The sequence below is a fragment of the Salmo salar genome, chromosome 20 (genome assembly GCF_965601325.2).
Source record: "Salmo salar chromosome 20, fSalSal1, whole genome shotgun sequence".
Classification (NCBI taxonomy): Eukaryota; Metazoa; Chordata; class Actinopteri; order Salmoniformes; family Salmonidae; genus Salmo; species Salmo salar.
The window spans coordinates 95,456,362-95,471,139 of record NC_138310.1 but is presented as its reverse complement, the minus strand read 5'-3'; the positions used below and the strand labels follow the sequence as shown (position 1 = coordinate 95,471,139).

At 40.1% G+C, this 14,778-nt stretch overlaps 1 long non-coding RNA gene across 1 annotated transcript; it reads left to right on the top strand.

The window, feature by feature from the left end:
* The first annotated feature begins 13,203 nt into the window (after window positions 1-13,203).
* LOC145862369 (uncharacterized) lies at window positions 13,204-14,132 on the top strand. Its single transcript, XR_014381785.1, has 2 exons — window positions 13,204-13,331; window positions 13,944-14,132. It is a non-coding gene; the product is annotated as an uncharacterized LOC145862369 (long non-coding RNA).
* The last annotated feature ends 646 nt before the right edge of the window (window positions 14,133-14,778 follow it).

The window sequence follows — 14,778 nt, the reverse complement described above, 5'->3', positions numbered from 1 at the left end:
GGTAGTCACTAATATAATAATATACCATCAGTAGGGTAGTCACTAATATAATAATAATATACCATCAGTAGGTTAGTCACTAATATAATAATATACCATCAGTAGGGTAGTCACTAATATAATAATATACCATCAGCAGGGTAGTCACTAATATAATAATATACCATCAGCAGGGTAGTCACTAATATAATAATATACCATCAGTAGTGTAGTCACTAATATAATAATATACCATCAGTAGGGTAGTCACTAATATAATAATAATATACCATCAGTAGGATAGTCACTAATATAATAATAATATACCATCAGTAGGGTAGTCACTAATATAATAATATACCCTCTGTAGGGTAGTCACTAATATAATAATATACCCTCAGTAGGGTTGTCACTAATATAATAATATACCATCAGTAGGGTAGTCACTAATATAATAATAATATACCATCAGTAGGGTAGTCACTAATATAATAATAATAAACCATCAGTAGGGTAGTCACTAATATAATAATATACCATCAGTAGGGTTGTCACTAATATAATAATAATATACCATCAGTAGGGTAGTCACTAATATAATAATATACCATCAGTAGGGTAGTCACTAATATAATAATAATATACCATCAGTAGGGTAGTCACTAATATAATAATAATATACCATCAGTAGGGTAGTCACTAATATAATAATAATATACCATCAGTAGGGTAGTCACTAATATAATAATATACCATCAGTAGGGTAGTCACTAATATAATAATACACCATCAGTAGGGTAGTCACTAATATAATAATAATATACCATCAGTAGGGTAGTCACTAATATAATAATAATATACCATCAGTAGGGTAGTCACTAATATAATAATATACCATCAGTAGGGTAGTCACTAATATAATAATACACCATCAGTAGGGTAGTCACTAATATAATAATAATAAACCATCAGTAGGGTAGTCACTAATAGAATAATAATATACCATCAGTAGGGTAGTCACTAATATAATAATATACCATCAGTAGGGTAGTCACTAATATAATAATAATAAACCATCAGTAGGTTAGTCACTAATATAATAATAATATACCATCAGTAGGGTAGTCAATAATATAATAATAAACCATCAGTAGGGTAGTCACTAATATAATAATAATATACCATCAGTAGGGTAGTCACTAATATAATAATAATATACCATCAGTAGGGTAGTCACTAATATAATAATAATATACCATCAGTAGGGTAGTCACTAATATAATAATAATAAACCATCAGTAGGTTAGTCACTAATATAATAATATACCATCAGTAGGGTAGTCACTAATATAATAATATACCATCAGTAGGGTAGTCACTAATATAATAATAATATACCATCAGTAGGGTAGTCACTAATATAATAATATACCATCAGTAGGGTAGTCACTAATATAATAATAATAAACCATCAGTAGGGTAGTCACTAATATAATAATATACCATCAGTAGGGTAGTCACTAATATAATAATATACCATCAGTAGGGTAGTCACTAATATAATAATAATATACCATCAGTAGGGTAGTCACTAATATAATAATATACCATCAGTAGGGTAGTCACTAATATAATAATATACCATCAGTAGGGTAGTCACTAATATAATAATAATATACCATCAGTAGGGTAGTCACTAATATAATAATAATATACCATCAGTAGGGTAGTCACTAATATAATAATAATATACCATCAGTAGGGTAGTCACTAATATAATAATAATATACCATCAGTAGGGTAGTCACTAATATAATAATATACCATCAGTAGGGTAGTCACTAATATAATAATATACCATCAGTAGGGTAGTCACTAATATAATAATATACCATCAGTAGGGTAGTCACTAATATAATAATACACCATCAGTAGGGTAGTCACTAATATAATAATAATAAACCATCAGTAGGGTAGTCACTAATATAATAATAATATACCATCAGTAGGGTAGTCACTAATATAATAATAATATACCATCAGTAGGGTAGTCACTAATATAATAATAATATACCATCAGTAGGGTAGTCACTAATATAATAATAATAAACCATCAGTAGGTTAGTCACTAATATAATAATATACCATCAGTAGGGTAGTCACTAATATAATAATAATATACCATCAGTAGTGTAGTCACTAATATAATAATATACCATCAGTAGGGTAGTCACTAATATAATAATAATATACCATCAGTAGGATAGTCACTAATATAATAATAATATACCATCAGTAGGGTAGTCACTAATATAATAATATACCATCAGTAGGGTAGTCATTAATATAATAATAATATACCATCTGTAGGGTTGTCACTAATATAATAATATACCATCAGTAGGGTAGTCACTAATATAATAATATACCATCAGTAGGGTAGTCACTAATATAATAATATACCATCAGTAGGGTAGTCACTAATATAATAATAATATACCCTCAGTAGGGTAGTCACTAATATAATAATAATATACCATCAGTAGAGTAGTCACTAATATAATAATATACCATCAGTAGGGTAGTCACTAATATAATAATAATATACCATCAGTAGGGTAGTCACTAATATAATAATATACCATCAGTAGGGTAGTCACTAATATAATAATAATATACCATCAGTAGGGTAGTCACTAATATAATAATATACCATCAGTAGGGTAGTCATTAATATAATAATAATATACCATCAGTAGGGTAGTCACTAATATAATAATATACCATCAGTAGGGTAGTCACTAATATAATAATAATATACCATCAGTAGGGTAGTCACTAATATAATAATATACCATCAGTAGGGTAGTCACTAATATAATAATATACCATCAGTAGGGTAGTCACTAATATAATAATATACCATCAGTAGGGTAGTCACTAATATAATAATACACCATCAGTAGGGTAGTCACTAATATAATAATAATATACCATCAGTAGGGTAGCCGTTAATATAATAATATACCATCAGTAGGGTAGTCACTAATATAATAATACACCATCAGTAGGGTAGTCACTAATATAATAATAATATACCATCAGTAGGGTTGTCACTAATATAATAATATACCATCAGTAGGGTAGCCGTTAATATAATAATATACCATCAGTAGGGTAGTCACTAATATAATAATACACCATCAGTAGGGTTGTCACTAATATAATAATATACCATCAGTAGGGTTGTCACTAATATAATAATACACCATCAGTAGGGTAGTCACTAATATAATAATAATATACCATCAGTAGGGTAGCCGTTAATATAATAATAATGCATCTAAACTTTCATCTAAACAGCCCTGCCTAGACAGTTACAGGAAACATAATCTATAGCTGATTGTTCAAATTGAACCTGTTCCATTTCCATGTTGAAACTGTCCCATTATTTCCTATGTCCTCGACCTGTCCAGTGGCTGCTGGAAAAGTGTTCACCACTCCAGTATACCAGGGTTGTATGAGTTTATAAGGATGCTCTAGGCCTCCTGAGTGGCACAGCGGTCTAGAGGCGTCACTACAGACCCGGGTTCGATCCCGGGCTGTGCCGCAGCCGTCCGTGACCGGGAGACCTATGAGACGGCGCACAATTGGCCCAGCGCTGTCAGAGATAGGGGAGGGGGTTTGGCTGGCATTCCCTTGTCCCATCTCACTCTAGCGACTCCTTGTGGTAGCCGGACGCACGCTGTCTTCAGTAGCTGTAGTTGTACAGTGTTTCCTACCACACATTAGTGCGGCTAGTGTAACCGATGTCAAATGGCTAGTTAGTTAGCGGTGGTGTGCGCTAATAGCGTTTCAATCGGGTGACGTCACTCGCTCTGAGACCTGAAGTAGTTGTTCCCCTTGCTCTGCGAGGGCTGCGGCTTTTGTGGCGCGATGGGTAACGATGCTTCGTGGGGGTGTCAGTTGTTGATGTGTGCAGAGGGTCCCTGGTTCAAGCCCAGGTTGGGGCGAGGAGAAGGACGGAAGCTAAACTGTTACACTGGCTTCCAGGTTAAGTGAGCAGTGTGTCAAGAAGCAGCGGGGTTGTGTTTTGGAGGACGCATGGCTCTCCATCTTCACCTCTCCTGAGTCCATACGGGACAAGACTGTAACTACCAATTGGGGATAAAAAGAGGTAAAAGTACACACCCCCAAAAAATTGCTCTTCAGTTTGTGATTATTGTAGCAGCCCTGGTAAACCCTCCAGCTGGACCTGGCAGAGCCAACCCTGCACCTGACAGAGCCAACCCTGCACCTGGTAAACCCTCCAGCTGCACCTGACAGAGCCAACCCTGCACCTGACAGAGCCAACCCTGCACCTGACAGAGCCAAACCTGCACCTGGTAAACTAAAACGTTAATAACAGCAAACCCATGGTTGAATTAGTACAAGATATGACCACGGTTTTATGTTACAAAGGATTTGGGTGAGCAGGTATAGTGAATAGAGAATTACTATGATCAAAGGTTTTGGTTGGATGGTTTGTATTACAGTCCAGAGAGCCATAGAGATGACTGTCTATATGCCTCTGGTAGGTCTAGTCAGTCACAGTAGGAAGCATATAATCTGCAGCACACACCTTCCCTCTAGGCTCCATGTCCCTCTCACCTCTACAGAGAAATCCTGTAACGGCTTGTTAAAATGGAGCTGATGAGGGAGAAAATCTGCTGTTGCCTGCATACAGATGTTTATGGACGTCTTCATTTATCTGGCAACATGGACGTCTTCATTTATCTGGCAACATGCAGATGTTTATGGACGTCTTCATTTATCTGGCAACATGCAGATGTTTGTGGACGTTTTCATTTATCTGGCAACATGCAGATGTTTGTGGACGTTTTCATTTATCTGGCAACATGCAGATGTTTGTGGACTTGTGTGTGTTTACCTGGCAACCGTTCTGCACCTAATCTACATTCCTTCTGCATTTTCATTTAAACAGGTAATTAAAACCACCTTGTACTGATGTCTTACAGCTATTACAACTTAATTAGTATGGGGGGGTTTATAGGTTTTCTCTGAGGCAGAAACTTTGTCTAATTCTGCCACATTAATACAGAAATACACTGAAGCAGGACAGAATCTGGAATATTGTGAATGAGGCATTTGACTGAACTTGTTTTTACAGTGGCTAATATCATGTAGCTGAAAGGCATGCCTGTCAAGCCACAGGAAGATTATGTGTCAGCATTGTGTTACGTGTCACATCAGGACAAACAATGAAAGTTTAGATGCTGAATCGCGTGAAATTGCATGTCATATTGTGTTTTGCTCGGTTATGAGGGTTCTAAACTCATTTCCACAATCAAACAGTAATTGGTAGCACCACGGCAGAAAATACAATATTTGTCTTCAGTGAAAATTGTCCCTATCTTTGAAATCACTAGCCAATACAATATCCTCCTGTCTGTCCTGTCTGGTTTATAATACACTAGTTGAAATCATTAGCCAATACACTCGCTCCTCTCGTCTGTCCTGTCTGGTTAACTCTAATAAACATCGAGGTGCATATTTGCATGCTGAGCATTTTTCAAGTTTCCTCTCATTTGGCCTGAGACACTTGTTTTTGAAATATTTTATTATTTGTATTGTCATGTACAAAATTCAACCCTCCCAAATAAGCATATCTATCAATGTTTTTTTGTTCATAAGAGCGTCACAAATGTTCAAGTAATCGTTCATATGACGTACGACACTCATTTATGCTCCTCTGCTGTAATGCTTTCTTCTTTTGTCTGGGATTGACTTTTTAGACATTTTAAGCATTTAGACAAGCAGCCCAATTCTGATCTTTTTTCCACTAAGTGATCTTTTGAGCAATCATATCTTCTCACATCAGACATTTGTCAGAGCTTATCTGATTGGTCAAAAGACCACTTCAGTTTTCATGTATCGAATGAAAATCGAAAGTTCAATGTGTTTCCGTTGCATTTTCAACCGATAGTTTTGTCACAAAAACTGTTGAGTTAAATAGCAAATGTGCCTACCCATCCGTCGTTAGCTATCTAGGACAATGTCTTAGTACATGTGGCTCAGTTGGTAGAGCATGGTGTTTGCAATGCCAGCATGGTGTGTGCAACGCCAGGGTTGTGGGTTTGATTCCCACGGGGGGCCAGTACAAAAAAGAATGCATGAAATTAAATGGATGCATTCACTACTGTAAGTCGCTCTGGATAAGAGAGTCTGCTAAAATGACTAAAATGTTTAAAAAAATGTGCGCTCTAGCCAACAGTGCTGAGATTATTATGGATAAGAGCCAATAATAATAATGGATAACAATATTATTTGTATTTGTCAAACAGCAATCAATCAGCGACCATCATGTCACCAGAATAAGAGCCTCAATATATATTGGAAAGGAGCATCAAGATCACCTTGCCCTTTCACCACCCTGTGAAGTTCATCATAATTGATTTAATCTGTAGCCTAATAAACTGCATCGAGTCGTATTGGGAGGTCCACACTACATAAACTCCAAGTTTACGCTGATATGATGGTTATTAAGTCAATATTTGGTCATAAAGGCGTTTCCACTGCCATTCCTTGCATAATTAATTTTACCAACACAAAAAGAGCCCGCCATGTCGAATGAACAAATAATCTATTGGCATTTACACAACTGTACCGAAATGTTCTGTTTCTATCACAGCGGTCGTACGGTGAGACTTTACCTGCATTAAAAACATTGTCCTAGCTAGCTAACGATGGATGATGTTACGGTACAGGAGATACCTGAATACTGTAGCTAGCTAACCATTGTAACAGTTGTTACTGTAGGAGATATCTGAATACCGTAGCTAGCTAACCACTGTAACAGTTGTTACTGTAGGAGATATCTGAATACCGTAGCTAGCTAACCATTGTAACAGTTGTTACTGTAGGAGATATCTGAATACCGTAGCCATCATTGTTCTCAAGGACCTAAACTGTAGTTGTTCTAGCTAGTTACCCCTTAATCTCCGTTAACCCAGAACTAAAATCTTTAGTAATTTCGTCAGATGCTCGGTACAAAGGCTGTCCACGAGAAATTAGAAAACTTCAGCTGAAAAACTAACGTTGGAAGAAATGATTTGCTAGATGATCGGCTGAATAAGTAGATGATTATGAAAACGTAGAGCTTAATAGAACAAAAAGCTGATGTGTCTAGCATAATGTAAAACGCTACAATCACATTTTTTATTTAACTTTTATTTAACTAGGCAAGTCAGTTAAGAACAAATTCTTATTTACAATGACAGCCTACACCGGCTAAACCCTGACAACGCTGGGCCAATTGTGCGCCGCCCTATGGGGACTTCCAATCACGGCTGGTTGTGATACAGCCTGTAATCGAACCAGGGTGTCTGTAGTGACGCCTCTAGCACTGAGATGCAGTGCCTTAGACCGCTGCGTCACTCAGGTGCACTCAGACAATCCTTTTGCAGCCAGGAGACTGGTTGGTGTTAACTATGATATCAGCAGGAGGCTGGCTGGTGTTAAGGAACACCTATGTGAGAATGCTATTCATTGACTACAGCTCAGCATTCAACACCATAGTGCCCTCAAAGCTCATCACTAAGCTAAGGACCCTGGGACTAAACACCTCCCTCTGCAACTGGATCCTGGACTTCCTGATTGCCCGCCCCCAAGTGGTAAGGGTAGGTAACAACACGTCCGCCACGCTGATCCTCAACACAGGGGACCCTCATGGGTGTGTGCTCAGTCTCCTTTTGTACTCCCTGTTCACTCATGACTGCATGGCCAGGCACGACTCCAACACCATCATTACGTTTGCCGATGACACAACAGTGGTCGGCCTGATCACCAACAACGACAAGACAGCCTATAGGGAGGAGGTCAGAGACCTGGCCGGGTGGGGCCAGGACAACAACCTCTCCCACAACATGATCAAGACAAAGGAGATGATTGTGGACTAGAGGAAAAAGAGGACCGAGCATGACCCCCGTTCTCATCGACGGGGCTGTAGTGGAGCAGGTTGAGAGCTTCAAGTTCTTTGGCGTCCACATCACCAACAAACTAACATGGTTCAAGCACACCAAGACAGTTGTGAAAAGGACACAACAAAACCTATTCCCCCTCAGGAGACTGAAAAAATTTGGCATGGGTCCTCGGATCCTCAAAAGGTTTTAAGCTGCACCGTCGAGAGCATCCTGACGGGTTGCATCACTGCCTGGTATGGCAACTGCTAAGCCTCCAACCGTAAGGCACTTCAGAGGGTAGTGCGAACGGCCCAGTATATCACTGGGGCCAAGCTTCCTGCCCTCCAGGACCTCTACACCAGGCGGTGTGAGAGGAAGGCCCTAAAAAATTGTCAAAGTCTCCACCCACCCACCCTAGTCATAGACTTTTCTCTCTGCTACCGCACGGCAAGCGCCTCGTTTAAGTCCAAGAGGGTTCTAAACAACTTCTACCCACAAGCCATAAGACTCCTAAACAGCTAATCAAATGGCTACCCAGACTATTTGCATTGCCCCCCCCCCCCCCCCCCCGTCTTCTATGCTGCTGCTACTCTCTGTTATCTATGCATAGTCACTATAATAACTCTACTTACATGTACATATTACCTCAATTTCCTCGACACCAGCGCCCCCGTACACTGACACATTGACTCTGTACCGATACCCCTGTATATAGCCTCCACATTGACTCTGTACCGGTACCCCCTGTATATAGCCTCCACATTGACTCTGTACCGTAACACCCTGTATATAGCCTCCACATTGACTCTGTACCGGTACCCCCTGTATATAGCCTCCACATTGACTCTGTACCGTAACACCCTGTATATAGCCTCCACATTGACTCTGTACCGGTACCCCCTGTATATAGCCTCCACATTGACTCTGTACCGGTACCCCCTGTATATAGCCTCCACATTGACTCGGTACCGGTACCCCCTGTATATAGCACCGGTATTTTTAGTCACTGGTGCTCTTTAATTATTTGTTATTCTTATCTCTTACCCATACATATATATATATATATATATATATATATATATATATATATATATATAGCCCCGCTATTGTTATTTATTGCTTCTCTTTAATTATTTGTTTTTCTTATCTCTTACTTTTTTTGGGTTATTTTCTTAAAACTGTATTGTTGGTTAAGCTTGTAAGTAAGCATTTCACTGTAAGGTCTACTACACCTGTTATATTCAGCATTTCACTGTAAGGTCTACTACACCTGTTATATTCAGCATTTCACTGTAAGGTCTACTACACCTGTTGTATTCAGCATTTCACTGTAAGGTCTACTACACCTGTTGTATTCAGCATTTCACTGTGAGGTCTACTACACCTGTTATATTCAGCATTTCACTGTGAGGTCTACTACACCTGTTATATTCAGCATTTCACTGTGAGGCCTACTACACCTGTTATATTCAGCATTTCACTGTGAGGTCTACTACACCTGTTGTATTCAGCATTTCACTGTCAGGTCTACTACACCTGTTGTATTCAGCATTTCACTGTCAGGTCTACACCTGTTGTATTTGGCACATGTGACAAATATAATTTGATTTGATTTGTTAACTATGATATCAATGTCCATTTAGATGTGGAAAGAGAGAGGGAGGAAGAGCCCGGTACAGTAAAACCCTGCGGATCACTGTGCCTGTGTCTCAAATCGCACCCTATTCCCTATATAGTGCACTACTTTTGACCAGAAGTAGTGCCCTAAATAGGGTGCCATTTGGGATGCAGGTTTGTGAGTCCTGTGGGAAATCATGCTGTTGACTCTCCATCAGACAGCAGGGTCTGGTCTTCCAAATGGGTTGAATCAGAGAGCAGACACTCAGGTCACTGCTGCAGTATTGATTACCAATGGAAGACCAGACCACTCACTTTCATTCTTTATATCCCTCCTTCCTTCCTTTTCTCTATCTCTCTCTCTGTCTGTCTTTCTCTCTCTCTCTCGCACGCACACGCACGCGCACGCGCACGCACACGCACACGCGCACACACACACAAGCTGACAAGCAGTCAGCATGCAGTAGAACATGGGCAGGTTAATGATTGGCTAGCCTAGCATGTTTTCAACATAGTAGCACATGGGCAGGTTAATGATTGGCTAGCCTAGCATGTTCTCAACATAGTAGAACATGGGCAGGTTAATGATTGGCTAGCCTAGCATGTTATCAACATAGTAGCACATGGGCAGGGTAATGATTGACTAGCCTAGCATGTTATCAACATAGTAGCACATGGGCAGGTTAATGATTGGCTAGCCTAGCATGTTATCAACATAGTAGCACATGGGCAGGTTAATGGTTGGCTAGCCTAGCATGTTATCAACATAGTAGCACATGGGCAGGTTAATGATTGGCTAGCCTAGCATGTTATCAACATAGTAGCACATGGGCAGGTTAATGGTTGGCTAGCCTAGCATGTTATCAACATAGTAGCACATGGGCAGGTTAATGATTGGCTAGCCTAGCATGTTATCAACATAGTAGAATATGGGCAGGTTAATGGTTGGCTAGCCTAGCATGTTATCAACATAGTAGCACATGGGCAGGTTAATGATTGGCTAGCCTAGCATGTTCTCAACATAGTAGCACATGGGCAGGTTAATGATTGGCTAGCCTAGCATGTTATCAACATAGTAGAATATGGGCAGGTTAATGGTTGGCTAGCCTAGCATGTTATCAACATAGTAGAACATGGGCAGGTTACATATTGGCTAGCCTGGTATGTTTTCAGCATGCTTATTTTTACCCATAATACAGATGAACAAATACATATTTAAATGACTCTCATTAAATGACATGTTCTTTGCTGACTCTCTCATTATATAAAAACAACCGCATAGCAATAGAGTTGGACCAAAGCAGAGGTTATCTAATTTGCCTGTCTAAACCCTCATTTATGAGGCCTGTATTTTGGGGGCTTGGCTGGTGCTTGGAGCTGGTGCGGGTAAAACACGGTGGGGTGTTTATTGAAGTCCTGAACCCGTTCTCCTCTCATTAAATTGATTTATAAGCTCAATAAGCCAAGCACCGGGCAGCAGGTGTGAAAGGCAGTGTGAGGAACTGAGCTCCATGACATCCATCAACTTGAGTAGGAGCAGCCCAGCCATCCTCCTCCTCAACCACACCAGATGTAGTCTGGCTCTGGCTGGCTGGCCTTTGGGCTGGAGCTGGTTGACCGGCTGCTCTCACATCTTTAACTCTGAGTCTCACCTCTGGAACCCCAGAACTCTGGAACCCTTCCACACTTTTCCAGCTACGAAGTTTGGAATATTTGTGCATCAGAGCATGATGTTTATGGTATATTCTTTTGGGGGAGTGGGTAGATCAGATTTAATGCTGCAGATAAATTGTGGCTTCCCTCAATTTAATTGTCTGCATGATTTCCAATCCCCCATATATATTTTTTGTAAATATACAGTGCATTCAGAAAGTATTCAGACCCCTTGACTTTTTCCACATTCTGTTATGTTACAGCCGAATTTTAAAATTGATTAAAACATTTTTTTACCCCTCATCAATCAACACACATCAACCCCAAAATGACAAAAATGAAAACAGGTTTTTAGAAATCCTGCATCCTGTTTCCATTGATAATACTTGAGATGTTTCTACAACTTGATTGAAGCCACCTGTGGTAAATTAAATTGGTTGGACATGATTTGGAAAGGCACACACCTGTCTATATGCTGTTGAAGTCTGGCGTTTACATACACGTAGGTTGGAGTAGTTAAAACTCATTTTTCAACCACTCCACAAATTCTTCGTTAACAAACTATAGTTTTGGCAAGTCGGTTAGAACATCTACTTTGTGCATGACACAAGTAATTTTTCCAACAATTGTTTACCATCAGATTATTTCACAAGTTTAAATACACTAAGTTGACTGTGCCTTCAAACAGCTTGGAAAATTCTAGAAAATGTCATGGCTTTAGAAGCTTCTGATAAGCTAATTGACATCATTTGAGTCTATTTGGAGGTGTACCTGTGGATGTATTTCAAGGCCTACCTTAAAACTCAGTGCCTCTTTGCTTGACATCATGGGAAAATCAAAAGAAATCAGCCAAGACCTCAGAAAAAAAAAATGTAGACCTCCACAAGTCTGGTTCATCTTTGGGAGCAATTTCCAAATGCCTGAAGGTACCATGTTCATCTGTACAAGCAATAGTACACAAGTATAAACACCATGGGAAGCATTGTGGTGGCAGCATCATGATGTGAGGACGTTTTTCAGTAGCAGGGACTGGGAGACTAGTCAGGATCAAGGGAAAGATGAACAGAGCAAAGTACAGAGAGATCCTTGATGTAAACCTGCTCCAGAATGCTCAGGAGCTCAGACTGGGGTGAAGGTTCATCTTCAAACAGGACAACGACCGTAAGCACACAGCCAAGACAACACAGGAGTGGCTTCGGACAAGTCTCTGAATGTCCTTGAGTGGCTCAGCCAGAGCCCGGACTTGAACCCGATCGAACATCTCTGAAGAGACCTGAAAATAGCTGTGCAGCGACGCTCCCCATCCAACCTGACAGAGCATGAGAGGATCTACAGAGAAGAATGGGAGGAACTCCCCCAAATACAGGTGTGCCAAGCTTGTAGCATCATACCCAAGAAGACTCAAGGCTGTTATCACTGCCAAAGGTGCTTTTACAAAGTACTGAGTAAAGGGTCTAAATACTTATGTAAATCTGATATTCAAGTTTTTGCAAACATTTCTAAAAACCAGTTTTTGCTTTGCATTATGGGTTATTGTGTGTAGATTGATGAGAAAAAAAAATGTAATCCATTTTGGAATAAGGCTGTAACGTAACACATGTTGAAAAAGTCAAGGGGTCTGAATACTTTTCAAATGCAATGTGTTTAAATAAAAGTTTTTTTTAAATCAGACAATGTTTATGTTGTTTATAGTTCAGTTGATAGCTGCAATTTGACTACCTATTTTTAATATTATATATTTTTTTGTGGTGGGGGAGGGCTCAGTTCAGGCTACCACATCTAGGCCTGATTGTCCTGATAACCCTGATCTGTTTCACCTTTCTTCGTTATTGTCTCCACCCCCTCCAGGTGTCGCTTGTATTCCCCAGTGTATTTATCCCTGTGTTTCCTGTCTATCTGCCCCAGTGTATTTATCCCTGTGTTTCCTGTCTATCTGCCCCAGTGTATTTATCCCTGTGTTTCCTGTCTCTCTGCCCCATTTCACAGTCAAAACTGTTCGCTGCTCTGGCACCCCAATGGTGGAACAAGCTCCCTCACGACGCCAGGACAGCGGAGTCAATCACCACCTTCCGGAGACACCTGAAACCCCACCTCTTCAAGGAATACCTGGGTTAGGATAAGGTAATCCTTCTAACCCCCCCCCTTAAAAGATTTAGATGCACTATTGTAAAGTGGTTGTTCCACTGGATATTATAGGTGAATGCACCAATTTGTAAGTCGCTCTGGATAAGAGCGTCTGCTAAATGACTAAAATGTAAATGTAATGTATTTATCCCTGTGTTTCCTGTCTCTCTGCCCCAGTGTATTTATCCCTGTGTTTCCTGTCTCTCTGTGCCAGTGTATTTATCCCTGTGTTTCCTGTCTCTCTGGGCCAGTGTATTTATCCCTGTGTTTCCTGTCTCTCTGCCCCAGTGTATTTATCCCTGTGTTTCCTGTCTCTATGTGCCAGTGTATTTATCCCTGTGTTTCCTGTCTCTCTGCCCCAGTGTATTTATCCCTGTGTTTCCTGTCTCTCTGTGCCAGTGTATTTATCCCTGTGTTTCCTGTCTCTCTGGGCCAGTGTATTTATCCCTGTGTTTCCTGTCTCTCTGGGCCAGTGTATTTATCCCTGTGTTTCCTGTCTCTCTGGGCCAGTGTATTTATCCCTGTGTTTCCTGTCTCTCTGTGCCAGTTCGTCTTGTATGTCCAAGCCTACCAGTGGTTTTCCTGCTTTTCCTTTTCTCCTTTTTCTAGTCCTCCCGGTTTTGACCCTTGCCTGTTCTGGACTCTGTACCCGCCTGCCTGACCATTCTGCCTGCCCTGACCTCGAGACTGCCTGCCACTCCGTACCTCCTGGACTCTGATCTGGTTATGACCTTTTGCCTGTCCACGACCATTCTCTTGTTTATTCTCTTTGGATTTATTAAACATCTTAAAGTCCGACCATCTGCCTCCTGTGTCTGCATTTCGATCTCGCCTAGTGTCATGATACGAATGACTCTGGCTTAGTCTGTACCGCCATTAATTTCAGACTTGGGACGGATCCGGCTGCCAGGGCCAGCAGTTTTAGATCTGGCATGCCGGAATCAGGCCAGATGTGGGCCAGACGTTTGTCCTACCTGGGAAGGACTAACCTAAATATTGTCTTTTAAAAGAAAAAAAAGCATTTTAATCTATACCCAGCAGAAACTATATTTAATATAATGTGAACCTCTGACTGCCCGTGGTTAATTACTTTGTTTGATCTACTTTGATCTTTACTTGTGTTTTTATAACACCACAATCTTACAATTCTAGGAAAACTAGTGTCTAGAATGATTTTATATTAGTCTCCTGGATCCTCAACAACAAGCATTAGGGCTGTGTCCCAAATGTCACCCTATTCCCTTTATAGTGCACTACGTAGAGAATAGGGTGCCATTTGGGACGCTGGCCAGGAAGCACCCTAGGTTTACAGAAAGAAAAATATATTCAGAGCACAATGTCAAAACCAGAATAAAATGTAATGAAACCAGTAAATTATTGTTTGTGGAGAACTTGAAAGATGTTCAGAACACAATGTCCTCACCAGAATAAAACGTAATAAAAG